Genomic DNA, 22,702 nt, shown 5'->3' on the forward strand with positions numbered 1-22,702 from the left:
TATGCCAAACACAAAGCAGTAGACCAATATGGCTGAAACTTGGTGTGCGTCCTTTCCAAAGATGCTACTAACTAAACATGACCTCGATACGCGCTGGTGGTGCCATTTCTCAGACTTGCCACGGACTTTTTAAACGCCCCTCGTATTTCCGAAACGGCTATTCGTGTGACGCCGTGGTTAAAGTACAGTATGCATAGGAGAATGGCGTTCTACAAACCCGGCGCCCAGGCAACTGTGATGCATCACAGGCAATAAAAGAAAGGAGTGAACGACGGCTGCAGAGACGTTACGGGCGAGTAAACGTGCATCTGTTGAGCAACTGAAAGCCTCAATGAACCAAGGGGCTACCAACAGTGTTCCTTCAGCTACCGTTCAGTGAATGTTTGCTGTGTATGGGCCTCTGAAGCAGGTGCCTGCTTCATGCACCCATGCTGACTGCTGTTCATCGGTGTCGGAGGCTGTAATTTGCAAGCCAGTGTCGCAACTGGACCACTACAGGTGTACAGTGCGAAGCGTCTGAAAACAAACATTCTGCAACAATCATGTGAAGGGGCCAGACCAAAGGGCATTCCCTGGATTATCTCGTCATTCTGGAAGGCGCAGTGGATCAGTACAAGGATGCATCTATCTTTGGGGACCATGTCCACCGACAAGCAGTTTGTTTTCGCTCAGCACGATGGCATTTACCATCCGGACAATGCAATGTGTCACACCGCTTGCAGTGTACGCGCGTGGTTTGAAGAGCACCAGGATAGGATTACAGTACTTCCCCTCACATTCATCGCTCTCGTAGTGGAACCCAATTGAGAATCTTTGGGAGCACCTCATGCGGGCTGTTCGCGCTGTGGATCGTCAACTGAGGCACCTAGTGCAGTTGGCCACGGCACTGGAGCCGGCATGGCTGCATATGAAATTACAATGAAATGAATACTCGTAGCTGCATACGAGCGTTGATATAAGACAGCAGGGTCAGTTGAAAATTTGTGCCCCGGCCGGGACTCGAGCCCGGGTTCTCCTGCTTACATGGCAGACGCTCTATCCATCTGAGCCACCGAGGGCACAGAGGATAGTGCGACTGCAGGGACTGATCTCTGGCACGCCTCCCGTGAGACCCAGAACATATTGTCCCGCACTATAAACATACTGCTCCTGCCCATTATACTCATTACTCGCGACATTTTGCCGATTCCCGTAAGAGTTCGAGCACTGTTTGTGCATTCGCACAGAAGAAAATCGTCAAATGGCCGGTGAGCCTTAACTATATGCGCTACTGGCCATTAAAATGGCTGCAAGAAGAAGAAATGCAGATGATAAACGAGTATTCATTGGACAAATATATAATACTAGAACTGACATGTGATTACATTTTCACACAATTTCGGTGCATAGATCCTGAGAAATCAGTACCCACAACAACCACCTCTGGCCGTAATAACGGCCTTAATACATCTGGGCATTGAGTCAAACAGAGCTTGGATGGCGTGTACAGGTACAGCTGCCCACGCAGCTTCAACATGATACCACAGTTCATCAAGAGTAGTGACTGGCGTATTGTGACGAGCCAGTTGCTCGGCCACCATTGACCAGACGTTTTCAATTGGTGAGAGATCTGGAGAATATGCTGGCAATGGCAGCATTCGAACATTTTCTGTATCCAGATAGGGCCATACAGGACCTGCAACATTCGGTCGTGCATTATCCTGCTGAAATGTAGGGTTTCGCAGGGATCGAATGAAGGATAGAGCCACGGGTCGTAACACATCTGAAACGTATTGTCCACTGTTCAAAGTGCCGTCAGTGCGAACAAGAGGTGACCGAGACGTGTAACCAATGGCACCCCATACAATCACGCTGGATGATACGCCAGTATGGCGATGACGAATACACACTTCCAATGTGCGTTCACCGCGATGTCGCTAGACACGGATGCGACCATCATGATGCTGTAAACAGAACCTGGATTCATCCGAAAAGATGACGTTTTGCCATTCGTGCACCCAGGTTCGTCGTTGAGTACACCATCGCAGGCGCTCCTGTCTGTGATGCACCGTCAAGGGTAACCGCAGCCATGGGCTCCAAGCTGATAGTCCATGCTGCTGCAAACGTCGTCGAACTGTTCGTGCAGATGGTTGTTGTCATGCAAACGTCCCCATCTGTTGACTCAGGGATCGAGACGCGGCTGCAAGATCCGTTACAGCCATGCGGATAACCTGTCATCTCGACTGCTAGTGATACGAGGCCGTTGGGATCGAGCACGGCGTTCCGTATTTCCGTCCTGAACCCACCGATTCCATATTCTGCTAACAGCCATTGGATTTCGACCAACGCGAGCAGCAATGTCGCGATACAATAAACCGCAATCGCGATAGGCTACAATCCCAACGTTTCACCAGACAACGCCGGTCAACTGCTGTTTGTGTATGAGAAATCGTTTGGAAACTTTCCTCATGGCAGCACGTTGTAGGTGTCGCCACCGGTGCCAACTTTGTGTGAATGCTCTGAATAGCTAATCATTTGCATATCACAGCATCTTTTTCCTGTCGGTTAAATTTCACGTCTGTAGCACGTCTTGTTCGTAGTGTAACAATTTTAATGACCAGTAGTATATATGAAGATGGTATCTGTTGATGTCCGAAAGAACAGATACCATCTTCATATATATATATATATATATATATATATATATATATATATATATATATATGACTCACTGGCCATTTGACCATCTTGTTCTGTGCGGATGCACAAACAGTGCTCGAATTCTTATTTGAATAGGCAATAAGTCGTGAGTAATGATTATAATGGGCAGGGGCACTATGAATATAGTGCGGGACAATATGTTATGGTTCTCACGGGAGGCGTGCCAGAGATCAATCCCTGTAGACGCCCTATCCTCTTTGTCCTCGGTGTCTTAGCTAGATAGAGCGCCTGCCATGAAAGCAGGAGATCGTGGGTTCGAGGTCCGGGCGGGACACACATTCATTCACACATTTTCAACCGTCCCTGTTGACTTATATCAACACCTGTATGCAACTAGGGGTACTCATTTCATGGTAATTTCATTCTATATATATATATATATATATATATATATATATATATATATATATATATATATATATACGGATCCATATTCCTGCCGGTACTTTCCAGAACCAGTGTCTCTCTTCCTGCACGTCTCGCAGCGGTATCAACATGTTTTTGTTGACAGCGAGAAAGTAGATTCATTACATGACTGGGCAGCTGCTGCGACATAAAGGAACCGAATCTATTACTGCCGCATCTTGATAGATGCGCAACTTCTGATCAGTTTCTCATCTGGCAAGCAAGTTCAAACAATTATAGATTCAAATCTATCATTCTTGTCAGCCATTCACAGTACGGTCACAGAAATAGCCCTATAGGCCTTTGAAAATGTACACACCGCAACAGATCTGTTTAGGAAAATAATTGCTTATGTTATCAAAGAAGGAATTTGTTGAGTTATTGCCTCTTCGTTCTTATTTGAAATTTCACAGTAGCAGTTTATGTTAGCTAAAAGCAATAAAAAATAACGCACTGTAATGCTCCTAACTTTGTATTCGTTTTGAAATAAAAATATTGTTATATTAACCACTCAATTAAATCAGTTGTGTCCACTTAAAAATTAGCGAAGTAACTAGTCTTGTGGTCACTTATTCGATGAAATGAAATGATAATTAAATCAAGACCCGAAGCTGTCGACAGGGGTTGGTATACATCCAATACGGGATCTCTTGTTTACATGGCAGACATTCTACCTTCTTTTTTTTCCTTTTGTTCCTTTTATTGGTCATTGCGGACCTCACATGACATCCAGTGATGTTCGTTGTTGAAGCTTTCACTCAGTTTTTTTTTTTTTTTTTTTTTTTTTTTTTTGACTGAACACGCTGAGCTACCGTTCCGGCTCCCATCTGAGTCAAATAATGGCTCTGAGCACTATGGGACTTAACTTCTGAGGTCATCAGTCCCTTAGAATTTGTTGTTGTTGTTGTGGTCTTCAGTCCTGAGACCTAGCTCTCCATGTAACTCTATCCAGTGCAAGCTTCTTCATCTCCCAGTACCTACTGCAACCTACATCCTTCTGAATATGCTTGGTGTATTTATCTCTTGTTCTTCCTCTACGGCTTTTACCCTCCACGCTGCCCTCCAATACTAAATTGGTGATCCCTTGATGCCTCAGAACATGTCCTACCAACCGATACCTTCTTCTGGTCAAGCTGTGCCACAAACTTCTCTTCTCCCCAATCCTATTCAATACTTCCTCACTAGTTATGCGATCTACCCATCTAATCTTCAGCATTCTTCTGTAGCACCACATTTCGAAGGCTTCTATTCTTTTCTTGTCCAAACTATTAATCGTCCATGTTTCACTTCCATACATGGCTACACTACATACAAATACTTTCAGAAACGACTTCCTGATACATGAATCTATACTCGATGTTAACAAATTTTCTCTTCTTCAGAAACGCTTTCCTTGCCATTGCCAGTCTACATTTTATATCGTCTCTACTTCGACCATCATCAGTTATTTTACTTCATAAATTGCAAAACTCGTTTACTACTTTAAGTGTCTCATTTCATAATCTAATTCCCTCAGCATCACCCGATTTAATTCGAGTACATTCCATTATCCTCGTTTTGTTTCTGTTGATGTTCATCTTATATCCTCATTTCAAGACACTGTCCATTCCGTTCAACTGCTCTTCCAAGTCCTTTGCTGTCTCTGACAGAATTACAATGTCATCGGCGAACCTCAAAGTTTTTATTTCTTCTCCATGAATTATAACACCTACTCCGATTTTTTCTTTTGTTTCCTTTACTGCTTGCTCAATATACAGATTGAATAACATCGGGGAGAGGCTACAACCCTGTCTCACTCCTTTCCCAACCACTGCTTCCCTTTCATGCCCCTCGACTCTTACGACTGCCATCTGGTTTCTGTACAAATTGTAAATAGCCTTTCGCTCCCTGTACTTTACCCCTGCCACCTTCAGAATTTGAAAGAGAGTATTCCAGTCAACATTGCCAAAAGCTTTCTCCAAGTCTACAAATGCTAGAAACGTAGGTTTCCCTTTTCTTAATCTTTCTTCTAAGATAAGTCGTAAGGTCAGTGTTGCCTCACGTGTTCCAACATTTCTACAGAATCCAAACTGATCCTCCCCGAGGTCCGCATCTACCAGTTTTTCCATTCGTCTGTAAAGAATTCGCGTTAGTATTTTGCAGCTGTGACTTATTAAACTCATAGTTCGGTAATTTTCACATCTGTCAGCACCTGCTTTCTTTGGAATTGGAATTATTATATTCTTCTTGAAGTCTGAGGGTATTTCGCCTGCCTCATACATCTTGCTCACCAGATGGTAGAGTTTTGTCAGGACTGGCTCTCGCAAGGCCGTCAGTAGTTCCAATGGAATGTTGTCCACTCCGGGGGCCTTTTTTCGACTCAGGTCTTTCAGTGCTCTGTCCAACTCTTCACACAGTATCATATCTCCCATTTCATCTTCATCTACATCCTCTTCTCTTTCAATAATATTGTCCTCAAGTACATCGCCCTTGTATAAACCCTCTATATACTCCTTCCACCTTTCTGCTTTCCCTTGTTTGCTTAGAACTGGGTTGCCATCTGAGCTCTTGATATTCATACAAGTGGTTCTCTTCTCTCCAAGAGTGTCTTTAATTTTCCTGTAGGCAGTATCTATCTTACCCCTGGTGAGATATGTCTCTACGTCCTTGCATTTGTCCTCTAGCCATCCCTGCTTAGCCATTTTGCACTTCCTGTCGATCTCATTTTTGAGGGGTTTGTATTCCTTTTTGCCTGCTTTATTTACTGCATTTTTATATTTTCTCCTTTCATCAATTAAATTCAATATGTCCTCTGTTACCCAAGGATTTCTATTAGCCCTCGTCTTTTTACCTACTTGATCCTCTGCTGCCTTCACTACTTCATCCCTCAAAGCTACCCATACTTCTTCTACTGTATTTCTTTCCCCTATTCCTGTCAATTGTTCCCTTATGCTCTCCCTGAAACTCTGTACAACCACTAGTTCTTTCAGTTTATCCAGGTCCCATCTCCTTAAATTCCCACCTTTTTGCAGTTTCTTCAGTTTTAATCTACAGGTCATAACCAATACATTGTGGTCAGAGTCCACATCTGCCCCTGGAAATGTCCTACAATTTAAAACCTGATTCCTAAATCTCTGTCTTACCATTATATAATCTATCTGATACCTTTTAGTATCTCCAGGATTCTTCTATGTATACAATCTTCTTTCATGATTCTTAAACCAAGTGTTTGCTATGATTAAGTTATGCTCTGTGCAAAATTCTACCAGACGGCTTCCTCTTTCATTTCTTAGCCCCAATCCATATTCACCCACTATGTTTCCTTGTCTCCCTTTTCCAACTGACAAACTCCAGTCACCCATAACTATTAAATTTTCGTCTCCCTTCACTACCTGAATAATTTCTTTTATCTCATCATACATTTCCTCAATTTCTTCATCATCTGCAGAGCTAGTTGGCATATAAACTTGTACTACTGTAGTAGGCATGGGCTTTGTGTCTGTCGTGGCCACAATAATGCGTTCACTATGCTGTTTGTAGTAGCTTACCCGCACTCCTATTTTTTTTATTCGTTATTAAACCTACTCCTGCATTACCCCTATTTGCATTTGTATTTATAACCCTGTATTCACCTGACCATAGGTCTTGTTCCTCCTGCCACCGAACTTCACTCAATTCCCACTATATCTGACTTTAACCTATCCATTTCCCTTTTTAAATTTTCTAACCTACCTGCCCGATTAAGCGATCTGACATTCCACTCTCCGATCCGTAGAACGCCAGTTTTCTTTCTCCTGATAACGACGTCCTCCTGAGTAGTCCCCGCCCGGAGATCCGAATGGGGGACTATTTTACCTCCGGAATATTTTACCCAAGAGGACGCCATCATCATTTAATCATACAGTAAAGCTGCATGTCCTCGGGAAAAATTACGGTTGTAGTTTCCCCTTGCTTTCAGCCGTTCGCAGTACCAGCACAGCAAGGCCGTTTTGGTTCATGTTGCAAGGCCAGATCAGTCAATCATCCAGACTGTTGCCCCTGCAACTACTGAAAAGGCTGCTGCCCCTCTTCAGGAACCACACGTTTGTCTGGCCTCTCAACAGATACTCCTCCGTTGTGGTTGCAACTACGGTACGGCCATCTGTATCGCTGAGGCACGCAAGCCTCCCCACCAACGGCAAGCTCCATGGTTCATGGGGGGCCTTAGAACTCAGAACTACTTAAAGCTAACTAACCTAAGGACACCACACACATCCAGGCAGGATTGTAACCTGCGACCGTAGCGGTCGCGCGGTTACAGACGGTAGCGCCTAGAACCGATCGGCCACCCCGGCCTGCTAAATATGTGTAAAATCTTATGGGACTTAACTGGTAAGGTCACCAGTCCTTAAGCTTACACACTACTTAACCTAAATTATCCTAAGGACAAACACACACACCCATGCCCGAGGAAGGACTCGAACCTCCGCCGGGACCAGCCGCACAGTCCATGACTGCAGCGCCTTTGATCGCTCGCCTAATCCCGCGCGGCCCGTCTGAGTCACCGAGGGCACAGAGGATAGTGCGACTGCAGGGATTTATTCCTTGGACGCTCCCCGTGAGACCCACATTCCCCACTTAATATCTGCACGCTACATTCGTAGTGCCCCTGCCCATTACACTCATTACTCGCGGCAGACAATCTTACCGAGTCCCGCAACAGTTCGGACAGTGCGTGTGCATCCAACACAGAAGAAGAAGGTCAATGGTCGGTTAGCCTTAACTATATGAATATGCACATGTCCGAAAGAACAGATACCATCTTCATTTATTCGATAAGTGGTTCAATTTATTAACACCGAGAAAATAGCTCTCAAATCCGAAAGTCGAACTTTGCTTTATTTCGACGACTACAAATTCCCGATTTATTCGGAACTGACACAATTTAACGCCTCTTTGTTATTGAGTTAACGATTAAATACTCTCTAATCAGGTTTTCTCTCGTACTCTGCTGATATTCACCATCACCGAAAAGGTTGTAAAAACGTTGATGTAGCAGTCAACTGCGGCCGGAGTAACAGAACTGAATCGCCGTTATTATCCCTGAAAAGCGGAGATACAGTACAACTGATGGCAAATGAGGGGGAAACGTTGCAGCTTCAAGAAGCAATAAAGGCGGTCGCTAGCGAGCTAGTCACTGCCATAAGACACGTTATGACAACTGTTTGAGATGCTGTACGCCTCAAGACGACATCTGCACTCAATGAGACAAAATACTGTATGGTGGCACCACCACCACCTCTGGTGAAGGTTTTCCAAGGTGCCCTGGCTGCAAGGTGATGCTAGAGTTCTCTCAGATCCTCCAACGAACATCTCCTTCCTCCACAAGTAAAATGTTGTTGTTGTTGTCTTCAGTCCTGAGACTGGTTTGATGCAGCTCTCCACGCTACTCTATCCTGTGCAAGCTTCTTCATCTCCCAGTACCTACTGCAACCTACATCCTTCTGAATCTGCTTAGTGTATTCATCTCTTGGTATCCCTCTACAATTTTTACCCTCCAAGTGGCCCTCCAATACCAAACTGGTGACCCCTTGATGCCTCAGCACATGTCCTACCAACCGATCCCTTCTTCTAGTCAAGTTGTGCCACAGACTTCTCCTCTCCCCAATCCTGTTCAATACTTCCTCATTAGTTATGTGATCTACCCATCTAATCTTCAGCAAATAAAATAAGAAGTGCCAAAAAAAAAAAACGTCATAAACAACTGGCAGAAAATGCTTCTATCCCGACGCTGCCCCCCATTTCTTTCATAGATGGATTGCAAGATAGAAAATAGAAAAGAAAGATGTCCTCATGCAAAAGAAGCGTTGTTCCTCAATAGCATTATGAGTGGGAAGCTATCCAACATGAAATTTAGATTTTCGCACGATATTTAGAAATTAATCATTAACTCCTGATACATGGAGGAGATCTGCTGCATACCCTCAGCATCAGGTCCTAGTAGCTCTTATTCTACAGTGAACTTCCATTTCTTGCCCTACTGCACACTCTAAGTAATTGTGACTAATTCATTTTAGCCACAGGAACTTTGAAATTACCAGGCTGCCTCTTCTTCTCGGACGTAGAGTGGCACACTGAGCCCCTGATATCTATGTTGAGGGAGACAAAGTCTGTCATAACGTGCATCCAAAATACCATATGATCGCGTTAGACAGGTCACTTTCTTTTAAGGAGCACTTGAAGCGAACATTTTTTAAGCTAAAAGAAGAAATAATATTCTTCATAAGCTCTGTATCACAAGTTGGGGTTGTCAGCAGATACCTTTCGAGCATTGGCTCTCGGAATGGTTGACTCAAAACTAGAGTGCTGTGCGTCTGTCCACATTAATAGTCCAGACGTGGGAAAAACAGATGTATTCCTTAACGAATCCGTGCGCATTGTTTTGGTTTAATACGATCTTCTCTCACATACTCGTTACCTGTCTTGAGTCACATTCCATACTCTGATATCAGACGGAAGAGTGCTCTACTTGGGGAATACCAGAACATTGTTGATAACGTCGACCTTTCAATATTGAACAATACATTCCCCGTGGACAGCAAAAGATTGAAATCAAGCCATCCCACTCTTACCACAAAAACCGTTCAAATGGCTCTGAGCACTATAGGACTTAACTTCTGAGGTAATCAGTCCCCTAGAACTTAGAACTACTTAAACCTAACTAACCTAAGGACATCACACACGTCACACACGTCCATGCCCAAGGCAGGATTCGCACCTGCGATCGTAGCGGTCGCGCAGTTCCAGACTGTAGCGCCTAGAAGCGCTCGGCCACCGCGGCCGGCCTCTTACCACAGACATTGTTTTAACTGAGAAGGAATTCAGTGTCATGTATGAACATAAACTCTGTCGGCAACAAAACTGTCCTTCACAAACTCGAAACTGGCCTACATCTAGGAGAAGCCCCCTGTATTTGATCAGCCTCGGACAATTTGGACTACTCTGTATCGTATCTGAACGGGCCGTGGAAGGTGTAAAGACAATCTCTACAAGTGGGGCAAATCTTCATCGACATCTTGTGACTGTGGTGCTGAACAACAGACAGTTGTCCATTTTGTATCAAGATATCGAGCTCGTGCCTGCAATTTTCCTTTCGAAGACTTCCTGGCAGTGATAAATGGAGAAACAAAATATATAAAATACCTTGATAATGGCCAGTATCTATTATCATATATGTTACATTACGCTGAAGAGCTGGGATGAAATGTTGATAAGTAGTAATTAAGCAATCGTTGTCTATAAATAGGTACTCCTGTGATTCAATACCTCTCACTGGTATGCCATACAAAAAGTAAATAATAAATTCTGTATACTATTTTTGCTTCATCCATAAAGGTTAAAAGAAACAAAGACAAAAACAAAATTGGAAAGTAATTAAATTGGAAGCCATTAGAATCCATTTGTGCTCAAGGACGTTGAGAATCTCAGTATTAAGAAAAGGACAGCAATCTGTCCAAATTTCGTCGTTTATTGAAGTAGATGTGGATTTCGACTATTAAATAGTCATCATCGGTGCTGTTGCCAACGGGTGACTTAGTTCCCAGCGTGTGGGAGTACAAAAAATAATACACGTTGGCAGCTACTCCGACGATGACTACATTGTAGTCTAAACCAAAACTGTTCCAATAAACGACGGATTTTGCAACTGTTTACTGTTCTTTTCAATTTGGGAAAATAAGTTTCCTCCCCATTCCGCTTTTCCCCCTCTGCTAGCAACGTGCGCTACCACACACATCTCATTTTGATACATACAATCAGGAAATCTGCAATGGTCAGATATTCATAGTGAGGACTGAGCTACACAGTTTTCAGTGAAAGTAAGAAAACAGGCGAAAGCCAAGCTCCCATCCTTCACTGAGAATTCAGCCTTCACTATCTATGTCTTTTTTTTCAGCTCTCACAGTTCCTTTAATATCTTTCATCGTATTATCTGCTTTCTTTTTATGATTTCGACCGCTTACAGTGGTTTCTCCTTATAACTGTGTTAATCATTTCGAAAGTTCACTGTCACTGCCTTAGTCAGTCAGTGACGTTCCCAGTTGAAAAAACCATCCACATCGCAGTGCTCTTCAATTACCATCTTTCTGTTCTCCCAGCAGAGCACAGGCTGCGACTGCTCCATCTTCTACACCCTCAAGACGGCATCCTGACTGTCTTCTGCCATAAATGAATTTAAATGGGTGATACTATGGAACAGCGGGCAATAGGAGGTCTGACAAGTTGTTAGGAGGTATCACATGACCTATGTCACCTCAGTACATGCTGTGGAGTTTACGTGTGGGATGCAAGAACAGGAGAAAAGCATTGCAACACTGAAAATCACCATATATTTGTGATCGTCAGTCGCCAGAGGATTTTGAACGAAAGACGAGAGCCTTTGTTCCGTTATAGGTGCTACAGAAACTTTTAATTGGCGACGAAATTCCACATAGCTTACATTTTGCAGCAGAGAGAGAGATTTATTGTATGTCATATGTATATCGGAATCGGAATTATTCTACGCCTTCTTTTTCTAAATTACGCTTCTTACATTTGTGTGAAGAAAAGTTTTCAATGTCTTCCATAGATTAACATTAGTTCAAATGGTTCTAAGCACTATGAGACTTAACATCTGAGGTCATCAGTCCCTTGGACTTAGAATTACTTAAACCTAACTAACCTAAAGGACACCACAAACAGCCATGCCCGAGGCACGATTCGAACCTGCGACCGTAGCAGCAGCAGCAGCCGGCCGGGGTGGCCATGCGGTTCTAGGCGCTACAGTCTGGAACCGCGTGACCGCTACGGTCGCAGGTTCGAATCCTGCCTCGGGCATGGATGTTTGTGATGTCCTTAGGTTAGTTAGGTTTAAGTAGTTCTAATTTCTAGGGGACTGATGACCTTAGAAGTTAAGTCCTATAGTGCTCAGAACCATTTGAACCGTAGCAGCAGCGCTGTTCCGGAGTGAAGTGCCTAGAACCGCTCGTCCACAGAGGCCAGCTAACATTAGTTTCACCATTTTCATTGGTTCTTTTGTTACTCATTGACAAACAACCGTAAGGTTAACCTTCATCCTACAACTACATTTTAACGCGATGTAATTTATATTTCTCGGTCTCAAAATAACTCTAAAATGTTTACGAGACTAATGATCGGCAACAGAAACCTGATTTTCCACTTTACATTTCTAATAAGCAACCCATGTAATATCTTTTCATGCGAGTTCCACAATCGAGAAACTGTTTACCAATAGAACACAGCTGCAATCGGCCTCGAAGCTGAGGCGAACGCAAATACAGTAGCAGGCCAAGGTCTCTAAAGGTGGAGAAAGCTAGAGCTGGGGCCACTAGCCTGCTACACGTCTGCCTAGAGGCACGCCTCGGGCAGTACACGCTTCTTGGAGCAACTGGGGCACTCCGATTTCTCTCAGCGAATAAATTAAATGTCGTGACTCTGACCATAGGTATACAACGCCAGGAATTCATTGTCAAAACTGAAAGTACAAGTTTACCTGGAATGAAAACCCGATCGAAGACCCAGACGCGGCAGTTCACAACGACCAGCATCGCTGAAACACCGAGGTCATCAGTCTCATGCACTGGACTCATGCGCTTTATAATCGTATACGGTAGCGTTGATAATCTTTTCTTTTTGTATCCTACTCAAGAATACCACTACTATAAAAAAAAATGGATTTATGACAACAAATCTCATCAGAAAGTATTATTGTGTTCTTTTGTTATTTGAAACTGATTTAAAAGTTTCCTTTAGGATAGGGCGGATAGCAATGTGCGGCTGTTTGCTGATGATGCTGGGGTGTATGGGAAGGTGTCGTCGTTGAGTGACTATAGAAGGATGCAAGATGACTTGGACAGGATTTGTGATTGGTGTAAAGAATGGCAGCTAAGTCTAAATATAGATAAATGTAAATTAATGCAGATGAATAGGAACAAGAATTCTGTAATGGTTGAATACTTCATTAGTAGTGTAGCGCTTCACATAGTTACGTAATATTTGGGCGTAACATTGCAGAGCGATATGAAGTGGGACAAGCATGTAATGGCAGTTGCGGGGAGGGCGGATAGTCGTCTTCGGTTCGTTGGTAGAATTTTGGGAAGACGTGGTTCATCTGTAAAGGAGACCGCTTATAAAACACTAATACGACCTATTCTTGAGTACTGTTCGAGCGTTTGGGATCCCTATCAGGTCAGATTGAGGGAGGACATAGAAGCAATTCAGAGGCGGAGTGCTAGATTTGTTACTGGTAGGTTTGATCATCACGCGAGCGTTACGGAAATGCTTCAGGAACTCGGGTGGGAGTCTCTGGAGGAAAGGAGGCGTTCTTTTCGTGAATCGCTACTGAGGAAATTTAGAGAACCAGCACTTGAGGCTGACTGCAGTACAATTTTACTGCCGCCAACTTACATTTCGCGGAAAGACCACAAAGATAAGATAAGAGAGATTAGGGCTCGTACAGAGGCATATAGGAAGTCATTTTTCCCTCGTTGTTGTTGGGAGTGAAACAGGGAGAGAAGATGCTAGTTGTGGTACGAGGTACCCTCCGCCACGCACCGTATAATGGATTGCGGAGTATGTATGTAGATGTAGATGTGGAAGGTACGTGTGCAAACGCTAATGAGTTCCTATTTTTACAATAAATAGGATACTTCCTGGCCTAAGTGATATCTCAGCACCTAATTTTATTCAGCAGAATACAATTTAATCGCATTATGCAGAATACGTTAACCATACTGCTCCTTACGGCAGCGAAGTAAGCTAATAATCGTGTGGAACAAGTAGGTTGCTCAGTTAAATGCGCTATAACATTTGCACAGTCTGTTATCTTCAAATACGTATAAGTTTTATCTTCCTTACCACATGATACGGGTGTGCAACATTCATCGACAGCCCAAAAAATGTAACATTACAGTGTTAATTATCAGTTTACAAAAATCAAGCACAACAGTTGATAACTTTCAAAAAAACGTCAGCTCTGTGCGAGTTACATATAATTCGAAGTGGCATATTTCAACTACAACACTTAGTTATCATTATGGTCGGGGAAGTAAGAAGTAGCATTTTGAGTGGAAAGGCTTATTTCATTTACTTATTGCAATTGACTAAGCACTCTGTTATTCCACAGGTACATGAAGCTGAAGGTGGCAGGGATAAAATACAGGGAGCGAAAGGCTATTTACAATTTCTACAGAAACCAGGTGGCAGTTATAAGAGTCGAGGGGCATGAAAGGGAAGCAGTGGTTGGGAAGGGAGTGAGACAGGATTGTAGCCTATCCACGATGTTATTCAATGCGTATATTGAGCAAGCAGTAAAGGAAACAAAAGAAAAATTCGGAGTAGAAATTGAAATCCATGGAGAAGAAATAAAAACTTTGAGGTTCGCCGATGACATTGTAATTCTGTCAGAGACAGCAAAGGACTTGGAAGAGCAGTTGAACGGAGTGGACAGTGTCTTGAAAGGAGCAATACGACGATAATGGAATGTAGTGGGATACGACGATAATGGAAAGTAGTCGGATTAAATCGGGTGATGCTGAGGGAATTAGATTAGAAAATGAGACGCTTAAAGTAGTAAAGGAGTTTTGCTATTTGGAGAACAAAATAACTGATGATGGTCAAAGTAGAGAGAATATAAAATGTAGACTGGCAATGGCAACAAAGGAGTTTCTGAAGAAAAGAAATCTGTTAACATCGAGTATCGATTTAAGTATCAGGAAGTCGTTTCTGAAAGTATTTGCATGGAGTGTCGCCGTGTAGGGAAGTGAAACATGGACGATAAATAGTTTAGAGAAGAAGAGGAAATGTGGTGCTACAGAAGAATGCTGAAGATTATTTGGTTAGATCACATAAATAACGAGGTGGTATTGAACAGAATTAGAGAGAAGAGAAATTTTTGGCACAACTTGACTAGAAGAAGGGATCGGTTGGTATGACATATTCTGAGGCATCAAGCGATCACCAATTTAGTATTGGAGGGCAGCGTGGAAGGTAAAAATCGTAGAGGGAGACCAAGAGATGAATACACTAAACAGATTCAGAAGGATGTAAGTCGCAGTTGGTACTGGGAGATGAAGAAGCTTGCACAGGATAGACTAGCATGGAGAGCTGCATCAAACCAGTCTCTGGACTGAAGACCACAACAACGACAGCAAGAAGTTGAAAATTACGACTGCAAAAGTTTTACAAATCAATTAGAAAATTATGCAAGGATAGAGTCTGGCCAATAACTATTGGTATTTATGGAACAGAGCCTTTACAAACAAAATTTTGTTTCAATTGACCTCAAACATTGGCTTTAATCATCGCCACGTTGCGTATGTGACCTAGAAAATTGTGTGTCACCCGCGACCACAGTGTTATTGCACCTGGGAGTGGGGGAGCTTCTGTCGGCCTGTTGTGAGTTTTCATCTTCATCTTTCACGAGGTAACGCTGAAACACTTTTAAGTATATGCACGACTGTCTTATAAATATTCACACTGTGTTGCATTTTCCTTAGTCACCACCGTACTTGTTTGCTGTAACATCGCCGTAGGTCTCCGGTAACGGTTACGGGTGGCCAAGACAATAATATGGCGGCCGTATAGTACGTTTGCTGTATTTGACGACTTTCCATCTTGTTGATGAGGGTGTTGGAATATGTTAATTTGACAAAGTTTCTGTGTGTGTACTGCTTCTACAGTACACGGCTTTGCTCAATCAGTTTCTTCAACACATTTAAGAAATATGTACTAAAGTGTCTTCCACACAATCGCTGTCTTTTTTCATGTTCCTACCACCTTTTCACTATGTCTTGTTCCATACAAATTTCATTGTATTGTTTTACCTATCAATTTGAGATAAGTGTACACTCCTAATTTTCCTCACCACGTTTATTTTCTTTTATTTTCCAAGTCACTGCGTTAAGAATCTACTAATCTACTACGTCTCCTGTGTTTTTTGTAAAAGTATTACAAAAACAACATAAGTTTTTGTTTAAGCGTATGTCACAAAATTTTGTACTTCACTGTACATAACCTTGTTTACTGTGCACTATTATACAACGCCATTAAAAATAAGACAAACAGAAGACAGCGAAAATAAGGACAGACCAAATTTACTAACACGTAACATACAATTACTCATACCAGAAAACTCATTCCACAACACAAAAAAGATGTGACACTCCTTAATATACGGCGAGTAGCTAACACACAAGATTAAGAACATTTTAAAAAAAAACATGAAATCAAAAACAGCCCTCAAAACAAGTAGCACAATTCAGAAGACACTAAAAACAGAGACAAAAGAGAAAAATAATTGCTATATTTCAGGGACATATTAGTTAAAATGTAATAGCTGCAATTCCAAAAATATTGCGACAATTGACAAAAATTTTAATATCGCATACAAAGAATTGTGGGGGCGTTAAATAGTGAATGTGACCAGTCAACATATACAGGTCATCTAATACAAGAAAACATCAAATACAATGGGATAAAGGCGGGGGAATGTCTTAAAATATGGTTACTGACCAAAAAAGCTCTAACAGAAGGACAGTATTCCAAATAATTCGGAACATACCATAAAAAAGTGAAAAAAAAGCTTGGCACACACACACACACACACACACACACACACACACACACACTTACATACACACACCAGTATCACCAGAGCACACCAATTACATGACCTCTCCATCCAGTCACTCACCTCGTCAACATCACACTCCACTGCTTTCTTCCACAGTTAACACAGAAGCAACGTCAAGTGTAGTGCAGAGAAAGTAAGGCTGTATCCTTTGAAATGGAAATTTATAATATGTAGTTAATTAAAAACCTATATTATACCATATAGTGCTTACACAAGGTACGACTGAAAATTATGTGAGACACGTTTACTGAATCAACAAAATTCAAGTTCAGTTACAAAAGACGGATAACATTTACTTCTATCTACTGGATTAAGGTAACTACAATTAAATCGATATATTAGGCTGTTGAATAAGTTCGTAGCGTTTTTTCATAAGTTTAATAAACGTAAAGATACGAGGGGCGTTTGAAAAGTCCGTGCAAAAATGAAAACTACTTACGTGTCTGGGGTAAAGCTTTTTTATTTTTCGACATAGTCTCCTTTTAGACTTATACACTTCCTCCAACGCTGTTCTAATTTGTTGATCCCTTCCGAATAATAGGAATTGCCCAAGTCTGCAAAATAGCTACTAGTTGCTGTAATCACCTCCTTGTTTGAATAAAATCTTTGTTCCACCAGCCATTTTCTCAAATTGGGGAACAAATAGTAGTCCCAGGGAGCCAAGTCTGGAGAACAGGGAATATGTGAAATGATTGGGAATCCTGTTTCTATTAGTTTTGCAGCCACAACTGCTGAGGTGTGTGCTGGTTCATTGTCGTGATGGAAAAGGACTTATTTGTGGTTCAATCGCCGGCTTTTTTCTTGCATTTCTGTTTTCAAACGGTCGATGAGGACTATCCTTGTGAATACCAAAAGACAGTCTCCATAACCTTTCCGGCCGAAGGAATGGTCTTCGCCTTTTTTGGTGCAGATTCTCACTTGGTATCCCATTGTTTAGATTGTTGTTTGGTCTCTGGAGTATAATAATGTATCCATGCGTCATCCACACTAACGAAACCACGCTTTAAGTCCTGCAGATACTTCCTGAACAGCTGCAAACCATCCTTGCAACACTTCACGCGATTCCGTTTTTGGTCAAGCGTGAGCGAGAGTATAAATCAAGTGGTTTGGAGGTGAAGGACTCGTCGAGCCAAACTGGAAACGTATTTTCACCCGGAAAGAAAGTTCCTGGAAGGTTGTTCGGTAGAGAGAGCAAAAGGCGAAAATATAAGCGCGCAAAATCAGGTGAATAAGTTGCGTGCGAAATGACTCCTCACCCCAACTCCCGTAAAGCGTTTTCTCTGTCTAGCATAATGCACTCTGGCGTTATCGTAGAGTATCATAACTTCACGTAGCCCACCTTGTCGTTCTCCTTGGAGTGCGTCTGCAAGACGTCTGATTTGTTGAAAATAAATGTCAGAATTGTGGTTACATCCCAGGGAAGCACTTCATAGCACGCCACACCGTCGCTGTTTCTTCACGTGCTTACCACTATTTTTTGTGGATGCGTGCAGGTCTTTGTAAGGGAGTTGCTGATTTGTTAGGCCTCAACCGTCCCTTTCTTTACTTTTCTAAAGGCACTATTTCTCGTCGCCAGGAAAGATTCAAGATAGGAATGGTTGGTGTTTTTCAAAAGCCAACTGATCACGAGCAACTAGGGAAACACGTATGGCTACCCGCTGATTTTTGTGAATTTGGCTCAGAGCATGCGGTTCCCATACACCAGATTTTTGATCGTTTCCCATTGTAAGCAAATGTTTGACGATGGTGTAACGATCACAGTTTATCACATTTACCAGTTCTCGAGTACAGCGACGTGGATCATTGTGCATTAATGCTTTTAAACAATCTTCATCAAAACCCGAAGGACTTACTGAACGTGAAAAGTCACTAATATCAGAACGATACTCCTTAAAACGAGAAAACCAATCTTGTCGTGCTCCGTCCAATGCCATTATTTCCATCAACGGCGCTAATGTTCCTGACTGCCACCGCTGCTGTCACCCCTGTATTGAACTCAAACAGAAGAACATGTCGGAAATGTCCCGATGTCTCCACATGACATTCCATTTTCCAGAGTCCACAGCTCCACACACTATCTCCAAATGACAAAACGACAATATTTAAACTCAAATAACATCAGTGAACTACAAACAATCGGTCAATAAATCCATAGCAACCGGAATACCAACACACAAAACGAATGTGGTACGACCTTATGCCCAAAACGAATATACACTACTGGTCATTAAAATTGCTACACCACGAAGATGACGTGCTACAGACTCGAAGTTTAACCGACAGGAACAAGATGCTGTGATATGCAAATGATTAGCTTTTCAGAGCATTCACACAAGGTTGGCGATGGTGGCGACGCCCACAACGTGCTGACATGAGGAAAGTTTCCAACCGATTCCTCATACACAAACAGCAGTTGATCGGCGTTGCCTGGTGAAAAGATGTCGTGATGCCTCGTGTAAGGCGGTTTATCGTATCGCGACACTGCTGCTCGCGTTGGTCGAGATCCAATGACTGTTAGCAGAATATGGAATCGGTGGGTTCAGGAGGGTAATACGGAACGCCGTGCTGAATCCTAACGGCCTCGTATCACTAGCAGTCGAAATGACAGGCAACGTATCCGCGTGGCTGTAACGGATCGTGCAGCCACGTCTCGATCCCTGAGTCAACAGATGGGGACGTTTGCAAGACAACAACCATTTGCACCAACAGTTCGACGACGTTTGCAGCAGCATGGACTATCAGCTCGGAGACCATGGCTGCGGTTACCCTTGACGCTGTAACACAAACAGGGACGCCTGCGATGGTGTACTCAACGACGAACCTGGGTGCACGAATAGAAAAACGTCATTTTTTCGGATGAATCCAGGTTCTGTATACAGCATCATAGTGGTCGCATCTGTGTTTGGCGACATCGCGGTGAACGTAGATTAGAAGCGTGTAATCGTTATCGCCATGCTCTTGTTCGCATTGACGGCACTTGGAACAGTGGACGTTGCATTTCAGATGTGTCACGACCCGTGGCTCTACCCTTCGTTCGATCCGTGTGAAAGCCTACATTTTAGCAGGATAATGCACGACCGCATGTTGCATGTCCTGTACGGGCCATTCTGGATACAGAAAATGTTCGACTGCTTCCCTGGCCAGCACATTCTCCTTATCTCTCACCAACTAAAAACGTCTGGTCAATGGTGGCCGAGCAACTGGCTCGTCACAATACGCCAATCACTACTCTTGATGAACTGTGGTACCGTGTTGAAGCTGCATTGGCAGCTGTTCCTGTACATGCCATCCAAGCTCTGTTTGACTTAATGCCCAGGCGTATCAAGGCCGTTATTACGGCCAGAGTTGGTTGTTCTGGTACTGATTTCTCAGGACCTATGCACCCAAATTGCGTGAAAATGTAATCACATGTTAGTTCTGGTATAATATATTTGTCCAAAGAATACCCGTTTATCATCTGCATTTCTTCTTGGTGTAGCAATTTTTATGGCCAGTAGTGTATAATGTAAGTGCACAAACTTACAGTCATCAACCAACATGTGCTACCTTTGTCATTTATCTACGAGTACAAACACACACATGTCTGGTTTATTGGTTGGTTGATTTGGGGGAGGGGTCCAAACAGCGAGGTCATCGGTCCCATCGGATTAGGGAAGGATGGGGAGGAAAGTCGGCTGCGTCCTTTCAAAGGAACCATCCGGGCATTTGCCTGAAGCAATTTAGGGAAATCATGGAAAACCTAAAACAGGATGACCGGATGCGGATTTGAACTGTCTTTCTCCAGAATACGAGTCGAGTGTGCCAACCACTGTGCCACCTCGCTCGTCATGTCTGTTTTATAAATTTCGGCATAAAAGGAAAAGTAGAGTAGCTTCACATTAAAAGGTGGCTCACGCACGAAGTGCAAATGAATATAATACGCAGTATAAGCAAAGTCTTTTAGCTATAGCGGGATAATTTAGAAAGTGCTTAGGTAGGATCCCATGTTGACCAAATATAATAGTTGATTGGTTGTACTCGATATGTTCAGACGGTCAAAGAAGAGGTTTGTACCCTCTTCTTTACTGCAGTCGCCTTTGCGCGTGCAACCAACCAATAGATGTGTTTCCTACAGCAGCCTTTCTAGAAGGTAAGACGTTTTATGTTACGTTCTTTGTGCCAATAATTAGTCACCAGTAGTCAATTTATTTTAATATAATATGTGTCTTTGCATCTGGAAGACTTGTCATTCTGCATTCCACTTCTCAGTTTAAGTTCGTTTAAAAGTTCCGCAACTGGTGTTTCTATACTCTGCCTCCGTCATTTGTAGCTGCTTTAGCTTACTTATCTGCTGCTTGATTTCCGGAATACGGCACGTGATGTTCGAATTCAGAATTGTGCGCTCTAATGTCAGATTCATGACTCGATGATTGTTACAGTCTCTGTAGCCGTATATCAATAATTCAAGCGCTGAACTGAAATGAGAGAGGATAGTGATATAAACATTGCCGGAAGCTGTGGTCGAGCGGTTCTAGGCGCCTCAGGACGCAACTATGCGGCTTCTACGGTCGTAGGTTCGAATCCTGCCTCGGGCATGGATGTGTGTGATGTCCTTAGGTTAGTTAGGTTTAAGTAGTTGTAAGTCTATGGGACTGATGACCTCAGATGTTAAGTCCCATAGTGCTTAGAGCCATTTGAGCCATTTTGATAAGAATATCGAGATGCTTCCCGCCGTATATAAGCGCTCGTTGCATAGATGTAAGCTTGACTGTTATAATCGTCAGTCCCTCAAGCAGAATGAATTTCTTACAACTTCTTTTCTAGTGAGTACTACAATATCCATCTTCGTTCTTCGAAGTGTCGATGTAGTTGGGTCTTGCCTTACTATAGTTGGAGAGATATTCATTTAATACACAGTCAAAGTTCAGGTGTAGTAAAACTTGTAGTTCAAACGCATTTATCTGGTGGTCTGATTCATAGTATTTGAGCAAATAAACTTCTTTTGATTAACTGTTTTCCGTATATTCGCAACAAGAGTAGGGAAACCTTTGTTAACTAAGTATCTGGAATAGAGGCACAACTCCGTTAACACATAAATGTCTTGCAGTATCTGAACTAGAACAAACAACAACCATTCTAGTAAACATTTCCGGCATAAGTGAAGAGTTGCTTTCTTTACCTTGACTAAGAGAGGGTCAGTTGTTGATTTCATTGCCTCTGGCATATACTCAGTGCCATTAACCCGCTATCCCAGAATTGCCATGTTGCACTTTTCCCCTTATGATTGAAATGAAATTGTATCCACTAGTTTACCACGGAATGATTCAAATACCGGTCGTGACAATTCCATGAACTTACAAAACATTACAATTCTGTTTAACACTACTCCAAGCTGGCACATTGCTAGGACAGTTCAACGACCGATTTCATATTCGTTCCGTATGAACTTAAGACGAGGGCTAGTAGGAATCCTTGGGCAACAGAAGAAATATTGAATTTAATTGATGAAAGGAAAAAATATAAAAATGCAGTAAATGAAGCAGGCAAAAAGGAATACAAACGTCTCAAAAATGACATCGACAGGAAGTGCAAAATGGCTAAGCAGGGATGGCTAGAGGACAAATGTAAGGATGTAGAGGCTTATCTCACTAGGGGTAAGATAGATACTGCCTACAGGAAAATTAAAGAGACCTTTGGAGAAAAGAGGACCACTTGTATGAATATGAAGAGTTCAGATGGAAACCCAGTTCTAATCAAAGAAGGGAAAGCAGAAAGGTGGAAGGAGTATATAGAGGGTCTATACAAGGGCGATGTACTTGAGGATAATATTATGGAAATGGAAGAGGATGTAGATGAAGATGAAATGGGAGATACTATACTGCGTGAAGAGTTTGACAGAGCACTGAAAGACCTGAGTCGAAACAAGGCCCCTGGAGTAGACAACATTCCATTGGAACTACTGACGGCCTT

At 42.6% G+C, this 22,702-nt stretch overlaps 1 non-coding gene across 1 annotated transcript; it reads right to left on the bottom strand.

Annotated features, from left to right (window-relative positions):
• Positions 1-984: 984 nt before the first annotated feature.
• Trnat-ugu (transfer RNA threonine (anticodon UGU)) lies at positions 985-1,059 on the bottom strand. Its single transcript has one exon. It is a non-coding gene; the product is annotated as a tRNA-Thr (tRNA).
• Between the last annotated feature and the right edge of the window lie 21,643 nt (positions 1,060-22,702).

Source organism: Schistocerca gregaria, chromosome 5 (assembly GCF_023897955.1).
Source record: "Schistocerca gregaria isolate iqSchGreg1 chromosome 5, iqSchGreg1.2, whole genome shotgun sequence".
Lineage (NCBI taxonomy): Eukaryota > Metazoa > Arthropoda > Insecta > Orthoptera > Acrididae > Schistocerca > Schistocerca gregaria.